The sequence below is a fragment of the Mytilus californianus genome, unplaced genomic scaffold, assembly GCF_021869535.1.
Source record: "Mytilus californianus isolate M0D057914Y unplaced genomic scaffold, xbMytCali1.0.p SCAF_5, whole genome shotgun sequence".
NCBI lineage: Eukaryota > Metazoa > Mollusca > Bivalvia > Mytilida > Mytilidae > Mytilus > Mytilus californianus.
In genome coordinates, this window is record NW_026262701.1 from 77,732,869 (window position 1) to 77,750,480 (window position 17,612).

Sequence of the window (17,612 nt, forward strand, 5' to 3'; positions counted from 1 at the left end):
TATGTCACATAATACCTTTCTTTTCTTCTGTAGGATAGCAAGTGGTTCAAATATAAGCCTGTTGAGACTAAAATTGCATGCATGTTTTTCACTAAAAAGTGAAAAATCTTTGTATCAGACCATACTGTCTGCAAAAAAAGTTGAATGCAAGAGTCTTTTTGTGCTCAGATTTATTGTATCATGTCACCTGAGTATAGAAATGATAGAAAAGACACAAAATTTTATTTCATATAGCTTCAATATGCATTTTTAAATGTAAATATGTGATACGGCCTAAATTGACCCTAAATTATTTTCAGTCTTACTTGGCCTAAGACCCTTTTAAGCTAATGTGATATGTTATTTGTAAGTTTTCTTTCCATTTAAAGTACATTAAATACATATGTAAGGATTATTTATAACCAAAAAGCTTTACAAATTTAAAATTGTTGGAAAATATTACATCTTCATGTAAGGCCCCCCTTCATTGGAAAACCTCCATTTTTAGCCACAGGCTCATATAAATTTGACTTTTTAATAATTATGATAAGTCTGATGAATCAAATGAGTACTCTATTGCTTTTAATACATAATATATTATATATTAAGGCATTTCAAAAGTATTTTTTTGCAATATTTTAATTTTTTAAGCCTCAATTGTTGATAGTTGAAAATTTTCAATTTTAACGTCTAAATTTAACACTCAAAGTTCAATATAGAATTAGTCATATTGTCTATAATATATATCCTATTGCCATGAAACTTTGTAAGCAGTCTTATAATTTAATAAGCTTTAGTCATACCAAGTTTCATTAAGATTGGTCAACTTTTTCTACCCTATTAGGTCCGGGTACACAGTTATCGTCCTTTGATTTTCGTTGTCCACGAATATAGTCCCTAGTGTGGACAGTGTGTTACTTGTCGATTTTTTTTATACCCCTTCCGAATTTATTTCTCCATGTTTTATGACTCAAATAGTAAGTAGGGGGGTGAAATGACACTGTAAAAAAATTTGGGTCATGAATTTTAAAGTAAAGTAGTGATTTGGTCCAGCTGAAAAATGTTAAAAATTAGCACATCGGAAGCTGTCAAAAGATTTGAAGACCCCCTTAGCATGAAATTGTCCATATTTTGAGTTAGAGCCGATGAAGTTTTCTATAATTTTGATATAATTTGTCCCAAAAGTAGTACAACACACTGTAAAAATATAATTGAGAAAGCGCAGGTGGGATTTTTTTAATTTCCATTTATTGTCTAAAAGAAATGCACTACGAAATAACTGTGTACTCGGACCTAAGAGGTGAAATCAGGAAATATAGAATCTGTACTTTGGCAACTTCCCTGAATGATTTGATGGTGTCAATTTATCAAATAGCATAAAACTAAAGGATTTAAACTTTTATTTGATAGAATTTCTGCAAAAATTACCAATTTTGGCATTTTATGGTCAAAATAAGCATTTCATAGCTTTTTCAATTTTCATGCATAAGTGGCATTCTGACTTTCTATCTGACAGGTTTTTATGTGTCAATATTTGTGTTTCTATGTTTCAATCCAGTTGTATTACTCATTTGTGAACTCTGAATCTACAGAAAAGAAGATTATCTCAGACAATATGCGCAAAATGTGTTGTATATATGATCCTCGTCTAACGCCCTGTTTGGATCAAGTTAAATGTGAGGAGCTTGGAACATAAAAGTTGAAGTCCATTATAAAGACCTCACTAAATTTGTATAAAAAGCACTTAACAATGTCTTTTGTACCTGTTTTATGTCACATAATACCTTTCTTTTCTTCTGTAGGATAGCAAGTGGTTCAAATATAAGCCTGTTGAGACTAAAATTGCATGCATGTTTTTCACTAAAAAGTGAAAAATCTTTGTATCAGACCATACTGTCTGCAAAAAAAGTTGAATGCAAGAGTCTTTTTGTGCTCAGATTTATTGTATCATGTCACCTGAGTATAGAAATGATAGAAAAGACACAAAATTTTATTTCATATAGCTTCAATATGCATTTTTAAATGTAAATATGTGATACGGCCTAAATTGACCCTAAATTATTTTCAGTCTTACTTGGCCTAAGACCCTTTTAAGCTAATGTGATATGTTATTTGTAAGTTTTCTTTCCATTTAAAGTACATTAAATACATATGTAAGGATTATTTATAACCAAAAAGCTTTACAAATTTAAAATTGTTGGAAAATATTACATCTTCATGTAAGGCCCCCCTTCATTGGAAAACCTCCATTTTTAGCCACAGGCTCATATAAATTTGACTTTTTAATAATTATGATAAGTCTGATGAATCAAATGAGTACTCTATTGCTTTTAATACATAATATATTATATATTAAGGCATTTCAAAAGTATTTTTTTGCAATATTTTAATTTTTTAAGCCTCAATTGTTGATAGTTGAAAATTTTCAATTTTAACGTCTAAATTTAACACTCAAAGTTCAATATAGAATTAGTCATATTGTCTATAATATATATCCTATTGCCATGAAACTTTGTAAGCAGTCTTATAATTTAATAAGCTTTAGTCATACCAAGTTTCATTAAGATTGGTCAACTTTTTCTACCCTATTAGGTCCGGGTACACAGTTATCGTCCTTTGATTTTCGTTGTCCACGAATATAGTCCCTAGTGTGGACAGTGTGTTACTTGTCGATTTTTTTTATACCCCTTCCGAATTTATTTCTCCATGTTTTATGACTCAAATAGTAAGTAGGGGGGTGAAATGACACTGTAAAAAAATTTGGGTCATGAATTTTAAAGTAAAGTAGTGATTTGGTCCAGCTGAAAAATGTTAAAAATTAGCACATCGGAAGCTGTCAAAAGATTTGAAGACCCCCTTAGCATGAAATTGTCCATATTTTGAGTTAGAGCCGATGAAGTTTTCTATAATTTTGATATAATTTGTCCCAAAAGTAGTACAACACACTGTAAAAATATAATTGAGAAAGCGCAGGTGGGATTTTTTTAATTTCCATTTATTGTCTAAAAGAAATGCACTACGAAATAACTGTGTACTCGGACCATGTACATAATAACATTACCATTATTAGAAAAATAAAAAAAAGTAAAGCAAGATGTATTTTTTTTTATTTTGACAGTCTATGAAAAAGTTCTGAGGCCAAAACGTAGAACTTGAGCATTGTCTTTAAATTTATTGAGGTCAATTCAATTCATTGTACTTTAAATGATTGATTTTTGATTGGTCTGTATGAGAGGGTGACTTTCAAAAAATTGTCTCCCACTGAGCTTTTGGATAGAGTACATTATCACCCTGGTATTAACCAATCAATAACTATATTTGGTAAATATGTTCCTTAAAAGGTCAAATCAATATCTCAGATACTATAAGCAGTAGGTCAACTATATTGATTGTATGGTGTACGTGTCCAACTGGCAGGTTTCATCTGACCTTGATCTCAATGTAATGGTTCATTGGACATTGTTCAGTTTTGTGGTTTGGTCTATTTCTAAGATACTATAAGCAATAGGGACACTATATTTGGTGTATGGAATAATTGTAAGGTGTGCATGTCTGTCTGCCAGGGTTTATATGACCATGACCTCATTTTCATGGTTAATTGGTCAATGCTGTTTTTTGTGGTCATGTCAGATGATCAGTTACTATAAACAATAGGTCAACTATTTGGTGTATTGAATGATTGTAAGGTGTACATGTCTGTCTGGCAGGGGTGATATTACCTTGACCTCATTTTCATGGTTCATTGGTCAATGTTAAGATTTTGGTGTATTGAATGATTGTAAGGTGTACATGTCTGTCTGGCAGGGTTGATATTACCTTGACCTCATTTTCATGGTTCATTGGTCAATGTTAAGATTTTGGTGTATTGAATGATTGTAAGGTGTACATGTCTGTCTGGCAGGGTTGATATTACCTTGACCTCATTTTCATGGTTCATTGGTCAATGTTAAGATTTTGTGGTTTGGTCTGTTTCTCAGGTACTACAAGCGATAGGACCACTACATTTTATGTGTATGTGATACTTGTAGTAAATCCTTCATTATTCATATTACAGACTATCAACATGAAGTAAAACAGGCGAGACATTTCAGCGTTTGCACTCTTATCGATTGTTATCTTGAAAAGTATTATACATTTGTAGATAAAGAGAAATTTTAAATAGCAAAAAATGTTCAGCAACGTAAGATCTACTACTAAGTCTAAAGAACAGAATTCGTCAATTAATACCTTATAGGAGTGATTGCCCTTGAAAGTCTTGTTATCAAATTTTAAGTTTTTTTTCATAAACTATGATAGATAGAAAAAAATATATAGGAGAGAAACTTCAAACAGCAAAAATGTTCAGCAAATTAAGTCCGCCAAAAAAGTGAACTTGACCGAAATTGACAATTGATTCCATATAGGATCGAGTTTGTTTCCTTGAAAAATTTTTTTTTTAGTATTTCGCAGAAACTATGATAGATAGAAACTTCAAACAGCAAAAATATCCAGCAAAGTAAAACCTATAAATAAGTCAACCTGACCGAAATTGCAGGGGAGGATTGAGCGCTCATAAACATTTTTAAATCCATCACATTCTTTTTGTGCCTGTCTCAAGCCAAGAGCCTGTAATTTCAGTGCTTGTCAAAGGTTTTTTTTTATAAATTGAACAGACCATTTTTTTTTTACATTTTCTCATCCCAGAGCCTTTTATCTTTATTGCTATAAATAAGGTATAGGTTTTGGTCATTGTTGAAGACAGTACAGTAACCTATAGTTGTTAACACCTTTTACCTTTGGTCTCTTGTGGGTTAGTTGGCAATTATATCACACCTCTTTATTTTTTATATATTGTGTATGTAGAAAACACAAAGGTTACTTTATGGATTTCCACTTTTAACACTATGGTTTGTATATTTATGTCCGTTCAATGAATCAATTTTCAGTGTGTATCTTCATAAAGTTTTAGAATTTTTACCCATTTTGTTACGGTATTGTTAATACGATATCTTCTCCTTTTTAAGTAGCCTTCTATGCGAGGATGTCAAATGCCTTCATAAAATCAATACAGACTAACCAACATAGCTTGTACCTTTAATATACGGAACCTCAAAGCTCATTGATATATGTGTTAAAAGTCATACTTTCATTCTGATTAAGATATCATTGGCAACAAGACTATTGTCACAAAAAATCCATATTTAAACAATAGTACATTTCACGATTTTTAGCCTATTATACACGAATGGCAATATCTGCTTGTGGATGTCATTATAATTTGTTGCATTGGTCGTTTGTGTTCCTTCTTCGTGGCATTGGCCTAATCTGCATTGGTCAGTGATATTGCTCCATTTTTATACGCCCGTTTACGGGACGTATTATGGTATACCGTTGACCGTCCGTCTGTCCGTCCGTCTGTCCGTACGTCCGTCGTCAACATGTCGGACATTAATTCAAAAACGCTCTAACCAATATGCATGCAACTTTGATGAATTGTTTATATTTATTGACGTGAGCTCCCTTTCGTTTTTTATAAATTTCAGATTTACAGTTTCCGAGTTTTGGGGTTTTATTCATTAAAAAAGGGGGGATTTTCCAGTTTTCAGACAATAACTCAAAAGCAATTACGCCAATTTGCATGAAACTTTTGTGAATTGTTTATATCTATTGACCTGAGCTTCCTTTCGATTTTTATAAATTTCAGATTTACCGTTTCCAAGTTTTGGGGTTTTATTCTTTAAAAAAGGGGGGATTTTCCAGTTTTCGGACATTAGCTCAAAAACAATTTCACCTATTTGCATGAAACTTTTGTGAATTGTTTATATCTATTGACCTGAGCTCCCTTTCATTTTTTTTTATAAATTTCAGATTTACCGTTTCCGAGTTTTGGGGTTTTATTGATTAAAAAAGGGTTATTTTCCAGTTTTCAGACAAGAACTCAAAAACAATTTCACCAATTTGCAAGAAACTTTGGTGAATTGTTTCTTTCTATTGACATGAGCTCCCTTTTGATTTTTATTAATTTTAGACTATACGTTTCCGATTTATGGGGTTTTATTCATTCCAAAATGGGGGATTTTCCAGTTTTCGGACAATAACTTTTATGAAAAATTGTTTATATCTATCTTTGTAAGCTCCCTTTTGATTTTTATAAATTTTCGATTTTACGTTTCCGAGTTATGAGATTTTATTTGTTTATAGTCTGACAACAGATTTACTAAGTATTGCCCCAGTGTATTGCACAACAGCAAGAAATCTTTAATTGTATATAAATTCAATTCATATAACAAATTTCAAGTTCTTTGACTACATTTATTCAGAAATCTATAATATGTCAAATATTTAATTACAATCCAAATTCAGACCTGTATCAAGCTTGAATATTGTGTCCATTTTTGCCCCAACTGTTCAGGGTTGGACCTCTGCGGGCGTATCCAGCTGCGCTTAGCGAAGCAGTTTATTTTTTTTTTGCTTTAAACCACCATCGCAAATCTAGTCAAAATATGTTTAATTGTTGTATGTTCCCTTGAAATAAAGATTTTTTTATATTGACTTAAAATCTGGATCATATGAAAATCTGCAGGATTATATGAAAATCTGCGAGGTTTGCCGAAGATTATTATTTTTTAAGAAAGCGCGTATGTTTGTAAAAAGAAAATCTGCTGGAGCTACAATTTTCGTGCCGACGAAAATAATAATCTGCGGGGAGCGGGAATTTTAAAGCCGCCGATTATTATTTTTTCGTGTATTTCTTATGGGAAAAATCATTATAATCGGAGAGTCACTGCGGCTTTCCATATTTAAACATTTAATTTGCTTAAATATGCAAAAGGGACAAGACGCAAATTAATCAAACTCATAAAGTTTTCTCCAATGAACAAAATTATGATGTGTGATGATGTGATATGGTTGTACACAATAAATATACATACACTTTATTGTGCTATATTATACAATTAGAAGCCTCTTTTGACTCTTTAATAAATTCATATACATTTAAAATTAAATTTGGATACGTCCATTTCGGTGATGTCATATTCGAGAAAAAGAAAACAGACTTGTGGTTACGACAATAGGAACATATCCTTCGTCATCTGCGAAACAGATATTCGATAACGATCAACCAACTCGTGATTGTGTCCAATAAATTTTCGAAGGCACCACTAGGAAAAATTGGTTTAACAACTTGCAAATTTTTCAAAGAAAATTAGTCAGAATTACGAAGCAATCTCTAAGTTTTGATGCACTTTATTATGATTTGCAAAACAGCTTTGATGTGGTAATTCCTGTCACCAGTTTATTCGTGTCCGCTAGCTTTCTTTTTCCGCTTGAATTTCATGATGGGGTTATTTTTACGGCCACCGAAACAACGTGTGCACTGATCTATGGGAGGACAGGAGGTAGTCTTTTCCCTTGTCACAGCATCTCCTCCTTTATGGTTTCTTCCATTCCTCCTCTCTACTTTCCACTATATGAAAAAGTAAAAAGTAAAAAAGTTCCTCTTTAAATATTGCAAATTACTGGAGTGACAAACCAAGAATGATGTGATTATTTTACGTCTTTAATGGAGCGGTATAACTGCAGGTGGAAACAGATTTTTTTATTTGAAAAGCCAATATTATAATCTTAACATTTTTCCCCTGTCGTAGTCATTTCGTAAGGTGCAATTTTTCTTAAAATGGAAAGAAAAAGACATAATGATTTTTTTTCATTTTTCGCCTGCTTCTCTCAAATGTCAAGACAACTGCTTCTTCTGGTTCAAATAACTCATGTCTTTTACATATATCATGTTTCAATATTTTTTGTCGTTTTAGATCATGTTTTAAACATATCTTGATTATTTGTTTTCTCATTTTCTCCTTTGATCTGCTTTCTCCTATCCTTCCCATCCTTTCTTTCTTGCTATCTTTACAATGTCCTTCTCACCCTCACCACAAATAAGCACACGTACAACAGAGGTTCATGTCCTAATGCCTACTGATAAGTATTCTCGTACTTTCAAATACTTTAAGAATAATTAAGTTTAATTGCCTTTTAGACACTTTAAAGTAATCAAAACATTTCCAAAAGACAAGTAAATGACATGTTTTTTTGACTTACTGACCTATAGATTATCACGTGTTACTGTTTACACGTAATCAGTCCAGTGCTGCTCGATTTATCATGAATATTATAAAACAAATATTTATTTCAAGGATAAATATTACAACCAAGAAAGTGAAAACAGAAAGTAAGTACAATTAATGTGTGCATGTAAGGAACGATCATTTCGATGTTATCATGGGGAGGGGCAGGTGGATTTTGAGAATAAATGACTAGGCAAACATAAATCATCTCCGTAAAGGCAGCCATAAAATAAATATTGAGTTTTGCCTCCGAAAGTAAAAAATCGTTTATAGTTCTTGAAAACGTACAGTTTAATTATCTGAAGGGCTGGTAATCTGACTCCGCACCCTCTCCCCCCCCCCCAAAAAAAAACACACTCGTACTTTAAATAAATTTAAAATGGTCGTCCCATAATCTTAATTTTGTTTTTAGTGTTTATTGATCACGTAAACACATTACATCTTTTTTTAATAATAACAAAGGAATATCGATCCTGTCATTTTTGTATACGTTATCAGGTAATAATATACATATCAAATAACTATTTAGGTTTTAACTAAAATCTCTCGTGGAAACATAAGTTGTTTTTTCACGGGAGAGGTGAAATTGGCCAATAAAGGAGAAAGAATCAGTGTTTGAACGGTGCGCGTGAAATCAGACCTAATACACCTTGCATGTTTTGTGTGTTTCTTGATGATGTCCTACCTCAGAGCTATGGGACAGTTGAATATAAGTAAAACATACTCTATTGTTTTTGATCTAAGGCACATGCACCTTTTTCAGTGTTTTATGTCATTGGCATTTGAGTAGTCTAGATGTCTCTGGTTATTTGTGTTGTTTGTGTGCTGTCTCATTGATACATACCTGTTCTAACATCGGACTCGGACTTCTTTTAAACTGAGTTCTACTGCGCTTATTGCTGTGTGTTTGTTTATTCTACATTGGCTAGAGGTATAGGGGGAAGGTTGAGATCTCACAAAACATGTTTAACCCCGCCGCATTTATGCGCCTTTCCCAAGTCATGAGCCTCTGGCCTTTGTTAGTCTTGTGTATTTTTTTAATTTGGTTCATTTATATGTTTTGAAGTTTAGTGTGACGTCCATTTTCGCTGACTGACTAGTACATATTTTTGTTAAGGGGCCAGCTGAAGCCCGCCTACGGGTGCAAGATTTTCTCGCTGTGTTGAAGACCCTTTGGTGGCCTTGGACTGTTTTTTTGCTCTTTGGACGGGTTGTTGTCTCTTTGACACATTCCCCGTTTCCATTCGCAATTTCATTACATACTTGGCAATTCCTTTAATTCAAAGTATAATCTACAGCAGTTAAAATTTTTACTTGTATTTCATAAGATATTTAGTAATTTCTACAATGGAACTCAATTAAAATTGTTAGTCAAGATTTGTGTTCATTTATAACAGCAACGTAAATGTTGAAGGTAAACTACCCGATTCTTAAGACACAAGAATGATATTTCCACGAGTAGAATTAGCGTGATGCTTGAATATTCCGTCAAATCAGGTCGTCCTTGGAATCTTCCATGTGACTGCATGATTAACATTTCTTTCCATACGGAAAGTTTTCTAGTCAGGAGGAAGACCGTTATCTCCCCGCCGCAGCGGTGGGGGCATTAAGTGTTACTCTTGTTCTTCTGTACGTACGGACGTCCCAAAAAATAGTTTCCGTTCTTTAATTTTAGTTTGTCTTAACCATATGTTATGAAACTTATAAACAATGCTTTTTACCACAAAACACAGATCAAGTTTGAATTTGTGATGCGTCACTTCCACCGTTCTAGAGTTATACCACTTTACAAATGAAAAAAAAATACTGAATTTTTCGTTTCCGTTCGAATTTGGGTGGCGTCACTTTTATCGTTCTTGAGTTATGTCTCTTTATAACGTTATATACAATCGGGGGCATCATCTGTGTCCCATGGACTAATTCTCCATTTATTTCATTAGGGTTTAGGGCTCTTTTCTAGAACTCATTATAGATACCAGGCTTAAGAATTTGTCCGCCAGACGCGCGTTTCGTCTACAAAAGACTTACCAGAAGCGCTCGAATCAAACAAAGTTTAAAAGGCTAAATAAAGTACGAAGTTAAAGAGCAGCGAGGACCCAAAACTCCGAAAATTGTTGTCAAATACAGCTAGGGTAATCTATACCCGAGGTAGAAAGTCATTAGTTTTAAAAAAAAAATCAAAGTTTTGTATAAACAGTTCATTTATATGTTACTTTTGAATGATAATAGCGCACGGAAATATTTTCTCGGGAGATTAATTACGAAATGAGCCGCAGAACTAACTTGACTGTTCAACAAAGACACGTTTCCTATTATTTGATTTATTAATATCCTTTTAAAAGAAATTTCGGCTTTGATTATAGATGGCATACATTCAAATTTGGGACAAATTGCTTAAAACTATTGTACAAACACTTTTATTTTATAAAAGTAAATGTGTTTAATGAAGATATTCACACCACTGAGAGACCCTGACATTCTATAATTGTGACAAATCATTGTTATCGATAGCCAGTGACACACAAGATAAAGGTCAGGTTTTCGGTGTACAGAGCAACATCTGAGGTTCGCAAACCAAACCGTTATATTTTTCATTCGAAATAATGTTTATGCATAAATTGTCTAATTGAGTTAATCTAAGTACAAAATATAAAAAAAGAGCGTTAAATAGAAATTTGCAATTAGACCAAAGATTTGAGGGAATAGGAACCAACCAATCAATCCATCTGCGACATCTGCTTGTTTCTGTTCGTCTCGACCGTCTGCTTGTTTCTGTTCGTCTCGACCGTCTGCTTGTTTCTTATCGTCTGCTGCGACCATCTGCTTGTTTCTGTTCGTCTGTTCACGAATAATGCAAAAGCACGAATCTTCTAAACCGTTCACTGGATTGAAAAAAAAATACTCAATATAGCTCTGATCTGACAATGCTACATGTACCACAAACACTAGGTAAGGCAACATATTACAAAATATTTGACAGGTACCGATTGGTATACAAATAATTCTTCATGTTGGAAAGAACGACAAAATACTTACAGTCTATATCTATGTTTTGCTTTTCCGTTTTTTTCCTAAAGATAAATTGTCATTTATCATTAATTAATTCAAAACCACATCTTTATATTGATAACATCAAAAGCATTAAATCTAAGGAAATAGTCATGTTAGGTTCAACTATTAATAATGTTACATTATTAAGACATTAAATAATGAAAACTCTTGGATGTGATCATAACCTTATCAACAGCGACTACATGTACATAATTATGTTGTTAATATATCTATAAGAAATTACTAACAAGTAATTGAGTCATGTAGTGCAAAGTTAAAGTATACACCATATCCGAACATGCAATATAGTCATGGAGAAGATTCTTTATTATAGATTAAGGTATTTACTTGACAAAGCTCACATGTGACTCAATATCATTGTCATGTGTGTAGAACATTGGGTCAATTGCTGACACAATTCAATCTGCAACAGCTTGAATCGTCTGAGCTAATTTTACGAACATGTACATGTTGTATATAAAACAATAAATAGTACGCAGAAAATTTTTTTCTCGTGCTGGACAAATATAAGAACTAATATTTTCTTTTTAGTAGAGATGAAAATTATGATTTATCACACTAGCACTGGCGAAGGAGCCTGGGGTGGGGTTGGGTTGTCGGTAGACAAAGGGACTTTTCACTTTTTTTGCCGAAAAATTATTAAAATTAAAAAGGAAAATGAAAGAGGACACTGACTAACTCATACACTATAAGACTACAGAAAAGTTATTTTTCAACTTCAGAAGCATGCCCCTCCAATTTCAGTCCATTCCTAATTAGATATAAGTTAATTAGTCACTGTCTTTATTGAACATAACATTTCAGTTATTTATATAGAGATCAATTTGAATCGACTATCTTCAGTATCTATAAATACTTTGTAAGTAAAAACTTTAAAGCATTACTTATTAAAAGACACTAAATCAGTATATATGTAATGGCTTTTGATTTTATTTTTCGTGTGTGATAATATTCAAATCATTAAAGGCAAAAACTTTCTGTCATAATTTTGATTTGAAAACTGAAACGCAAATGTAGCAATGCGTTAAGTACGACGATATGTATTTATAAATAATTTAGAATAATGCATCAGTGAAATGTAATCAGGAGGTACATATACACATATGTATATATGTAAACTCGAAGGCTCACGGTTTTATGTCTTTAATATAATACATGTATATATGTTTCCGCTCTAATTGGAACAATGACAACGTATGTAATTTCACTTGAAAAGAAATATCATACTCCTTTCTTATAATATTTATAATACATAGAATATACAAGTACAGTGATATTTTTAACCTACTTTTATTTAAATCAAATCTTAGAAAAAACTGATAAACGACAACATGGACAATGGAGAAGGGGAGAAACATGTTGATTCATTTCATTGTAGGTATTACCAGTATATGTTTTTATAGTCGCAATGTTTGCGACTGTTATGATACCGTAAGAAACTAGGAAATGCCAGTATGATTCAGACATGCAAGTCTAATGCACTCTAAGTATATCTGACTTGCAGCCCCTGAGAACTGCCATTATCAAGTTAAGATGCGAGAGAAAATATTAAGAAAAAGAAGAATAAGCCAGAACGATAAGTCTACAAGCTTTGATTTGGAGACTAGAATAACCCTGAGTGTTGTCTAGGGTGTAAACATATGTTCACCTGTATATCAACCATCCGGCAGTACTTTTGAGGTTGCGGTATGCATAAATACGTAGCCATGTCCGCTCGGTCTAGTTTTCTAAGAGTTTTTTTGAAGGGGGTGTCTTGGTCTGGTAATGTAGGGGTTTGGAAGTATTTGTCACAATGTGGTATTTAAGTGTTTTTTTATTAACACGGAACGTTTCATCTGGAATTTAAAGGTTTTTTTAATTGGGATGTCTCGGTCTGGTATTGTTTAGTTTTTTCTGGAAGGCAATGACTCTGTCATTATGCTTTTTTCTTCTTTTCTTTTTTAGGGGAATGCCTCAGTCTAGCATTAGAGTGTATATTTTGAAATTATCAGTCTAATTATCTTCTAGGACATTTTGCCTTTTAATTTCACCTCGAAACACATTTTCCATCTAAATTCATCGGAAATATTCTAGTCTTGTTTTCTGATGCACTTTTAAATTGATGATCATTTTTGTATGGAATATTTGTCATTGATGACTGGATATATTCTATTTGTCGTATCCAAAAGTCCGTCCTCTTTTACTCGTTTTTTTTGCAAATTATCACAGTATATTTATATAAAAAAGAAGATGTGGTATGATTGCCAATGAGACAACTCTCCACAAGAGACTAAATGACACAGAAATTAACAACTATAGGTCACCGTACGGCCTTCAACAATGAGCAAAGCCCATACCGGAAATCATAATTTCACTGTGACTTTTGATTGTTGTTAGTCTTCTCGTCTATTTACTTTTTGTAATGATGACATGTGTCCTTCATCGACTTAAGGCTTTAAGTTGCCCTTGGTATCTTATATATATTACCCTTTTTTTAAACAAAATTTAAAAATATAGGCATTGGTCAACATGTTGTTTTGTAAGCTAGCTGACAAAAACTTAATAAACTTCCGGACTGTGTATTTATATTTTGGCCAGGTTTTAATTTTTTCATCATGTTTGGGTCAAAAGTACTTTTTTTGCTCAACACTTCCATATTGTTTTGTTTATTGTCATTTCATGGTTAACAGAAAATAGATTTGTTTTTATTAAGAACGTTGATTCACCGATTAATTCTGAAAATTGGAGATTTTTTCTAATTCATTTGGGTATACGGTCAAAAGTAATTTTAAAACTGCAATCATGGTAGATTTCGTCACATTTCTATAAATGAATAGAAAGAACATTCCAAGTTAAAACACCTACATGTAACCATCAGATCTTCAGTGATCGGAAAGCTCCAACACCGTTTGAAAATATATAAATCTCCCAAGTCTTCACACGTTTTATTAAACAAAACTTGCCAAATATATGACACATACGGTCAAACAACATTACAAATGAAAGCAACAGCTACAATGAAAATTATACATTCTATAAGCTTCAACCAATTGAAACAAGACAAAGATATTATAACACTAGGGAAAGAGAAACGTCGTCTCAATTCTCTCAGTACTCGAACTCCTGTTTTAAAAAAGCTAAATGATATAGTTTCGTGATGTGAACAATACAGGGTGAAATGTTAAAATCTCCTTTATCTAAAAAAAAAATAAATGATAAAAGGAGCTGTGGCTTTTAAGGCAGTGAGGCAGCAACCAAACGACAAAAAATAACCAAAAGACCTTAAGAGAGCAACATACAGTAGGTCAAGCTTTATATCCACTAGACCCCAAGGATGACAGGGGAATAGAAATATGGCCATTTTTTTTCGTCTTCCAACCGACAGTAAAACCCTTGCAAAGTGGGTCGTCCGTTTGACTCTGTGGGATGTATACAGTCAGAATATGGATGTTAAATCCGATGCTTCGTGTATAGAGAGTGCCGTAGGTGGCCTGTTGCAAAGCCAATTTTCTGTCCCAATCAAATATACCCTCATGTTCTCTTGGCAATCCAAATTTCCCTACATTCATCCCGGACGACCTTTATTACAGGACCTACGTATTGTATTTATTGTAAATTTTTCACGCATGAAATATTTGCCACTGAACGTTAAGCAAACAACAATCAATCACTCGTATATCGCCCCGAGTCAATAAACATTGTAAACAAATTAAACAGAAACATTCAAAGATTTGCCATCAACACTAAATTCTCAAAATAAAAAAAACAAAACAAAACAACATTTAGTCAGAAATTACAACCTGACAAGGTTACTTTCTTGTGACAGGTACATGTATATATCAAATTAGAATAATCCTTTCTACTTTAATAAACAAAGGAATACATACAAATTTATAGTGACAGAAGTTCTCCTACAAATAATTGTTTTGTACCTGATACTACTTATCTTTACAATGTACGTGTAGGTATCACAACCTTCTCCTAGTATAACTTACTACATTTTATTGTCATTTCAATTATACGTTTCTGTTTTGACTTTATTATTTGTTGCGGAGACGGAGTTACACTTTTGGTAAGTTCACATATTTGTATTTTTTTTTGTTTTCCACCATCTATTTGAAGCATAGAATTATCCTAAACGGCAAAAATAATCTATTAGCATTTTATTGGACAAAAGAAACCAAAAATTTAAATACCGATCAAGACTTAAAACAGCTCCGCTTTAATATTCAAAAAATGTCCTAATACTACTATATAGCCTTTATTGGTGACTATATTAGCGGTCGAGACAATTATTATACTACCACTAAGCGATTCTATACATGCGTTCTGTCTTTGCTCTAGAGGAGTTTGATGGTAATTCGATGTTTTCCTTTTCGATCCTTTAATGTTCCTCGTGTTAGAAGTCACTGTATTTATGATTGACTGTTTCTTAACTTCAAGTGACAAATATTTCATGTATATTCAGGACAAGAACAATTTAACAATAAATTCAATAAGTAAGTTCTGCAAAGAGGGTCGACCTGGATTTTTAGCGAAAAATTTAGACTGCCCCTGGAAAAAAGAGTATTGTGGAAAGTGACAGAAATTTTGCCTTACAACAGGTCACCTTTGGACACCACAAATAGTTGTTTCGATGGTTCCTTAACATGCAAAGATCGTGACAATATTCCAACTCAAAGCAACGGATGTCACAGCCCAAGTCCGACGGAACGTGACTGTGTATTTATACAACGAACGCATTATACTTTAGCACGGTGTTAAGTGTTGCACTTTAGGCTAAAAAGCCTATGATATTTGTGCAAATACGTTTTAATACCGTTTGTGACAAATTGGACCAATACAGATGAGACAATTAATATATATATATAATAACAAATATAAATCAACGACAGGTAAATGATAACAGACAATAATAATGTATGGTTATATCTTATACTTAGACGTTACGCACAATGTTGGTGACGTTTTCTGATTTCATGTACTGTTACCAAAACTCGGCTTTAAATAAAAAATATACCGGAAAGTTTCAGTGTCAATATGTGTAAAAAAAAATTCAAAGCACTTAAGAAAATTAAGTTACAGATGGTCGGCTAATCGGTTTTATTCACTTTTGTCGATCAGCTGTCCGAATTTGTCGATCAGCTGTCCGAATATCAGAGTAAGATCACAAAGCATGGCGGTCGTATACAATTTGTAATAATGTCGTACTGACTTTTCTGCTGCGTCTGATGACTTTTAGCGCCTGGTGTAAAACAAGAGAAAGTTCTAGTAAATATAGATGTTTATTATTGGAAATCAGTAATCAAAGTGCAACAGATTTTACACAATAAAACAGCAAGTCTCACTTAAATAAATTTAGAATTTCACAACTGAACTAAATTAAGGGACATAACTCTATGCAAATTTTAATCTAATAAAAATAAAACTTGCCCAAACTCTATTTTATCAAGTGAAACAGCTTTACAAAACTTTACGTACAGGTTAATGCATAATACAATATGTTAAATAAACCGAATCGTTTCAACTTAAATGGATACTTAATTTCAAATGTTTTGCATAATTATTTGTTGCTATGGAAACAATAAACTTTTAAAATTAATAAAATCTTCGTCATACTATCTTAATATTTAATCGCATAAAATCTAATACCAAATACAATTTATTTCTGAATAAATTGGTATGTAAAATAACCTTGCATAATGCTTAAACAGTATTTACTCCTTTTGCAAATTATTGAAATAAAGAATATACCCATGTTGCTAAGCAACAAACATGTACTTCTGTCACGAGTTTCGTGTATGTGTGTTATACAATAAATTAACTAAATTCAACTTAGATATAAGTTCTAAAGTCAATTCAAATGTTCAAACAATTTTGTAAACAAACTGAAATCCTGCGGACAAGTGTCGCTTTCCCAAACCTAATTTATGAATTAAATATGCAATCTATATACAAAATATAAAAACACAACTTACAGAATAATGAAGTAGAAAATAAGGTTTCATGTCTTTGTTATTTAGCTTTCGATAAAAACTCTATAAAAAAAAATATGAATTGCCAAAGACAAAATTTTAATATAACAGACCAAACTAAAGGAAAATTATTCAAATTTTACAATTTGAGTTAAAGTATTTTGAAGTTTAAATTTTTATTTTATTTCTAAAATTTCTTCTTATGTAAGTTACATTATTTTTGGAATGTTAATTTTTGATAAAGAAGAATGACATACAACTTGAATATTTAGATTACGTAATTAAGCCGGATAACAAAGAGACATGTAAGGTACATAATTATTTTTGCCAAAGACAAAATTTTAATATAACAATAACAATAAATACTTTTTACCCTATTTATCTTAAACTATAATATACAGGGGAAAAAAATGATAACTCAATTAAATGATGAAATATACTATAAATATAACTGTATTATAAACAGCTGTTGCCATCTCTTTTCATAAAAAAAATATTTCCC

At 32.2% G+C, this 17,612-nt stretch overlaps 1 protein-coding gene across 1 annotated transcript in view; it reads left to right on the top strand.

Moving 5' to 3' along the window:
• The first annotated feature begins 8,090 nt into the window (after positions 1 to 8,090).
• Positions 8,091 to 17,612, top strand: part of LOC127701497 (monocarboxylate transporter 12-like) — a 45,665-nt gene continuing 36,143 nt past the window's right edge. Inside the window, exon 1 of the mRNA XM_052205380.1 lies at positions 8,091 to 8,188. The gene's annotated coding sequence lies outside the window, so the exon portion shown is untranslated. The remainder of the gene's footprint in view (positions 8,189 to 17,612) is intronic.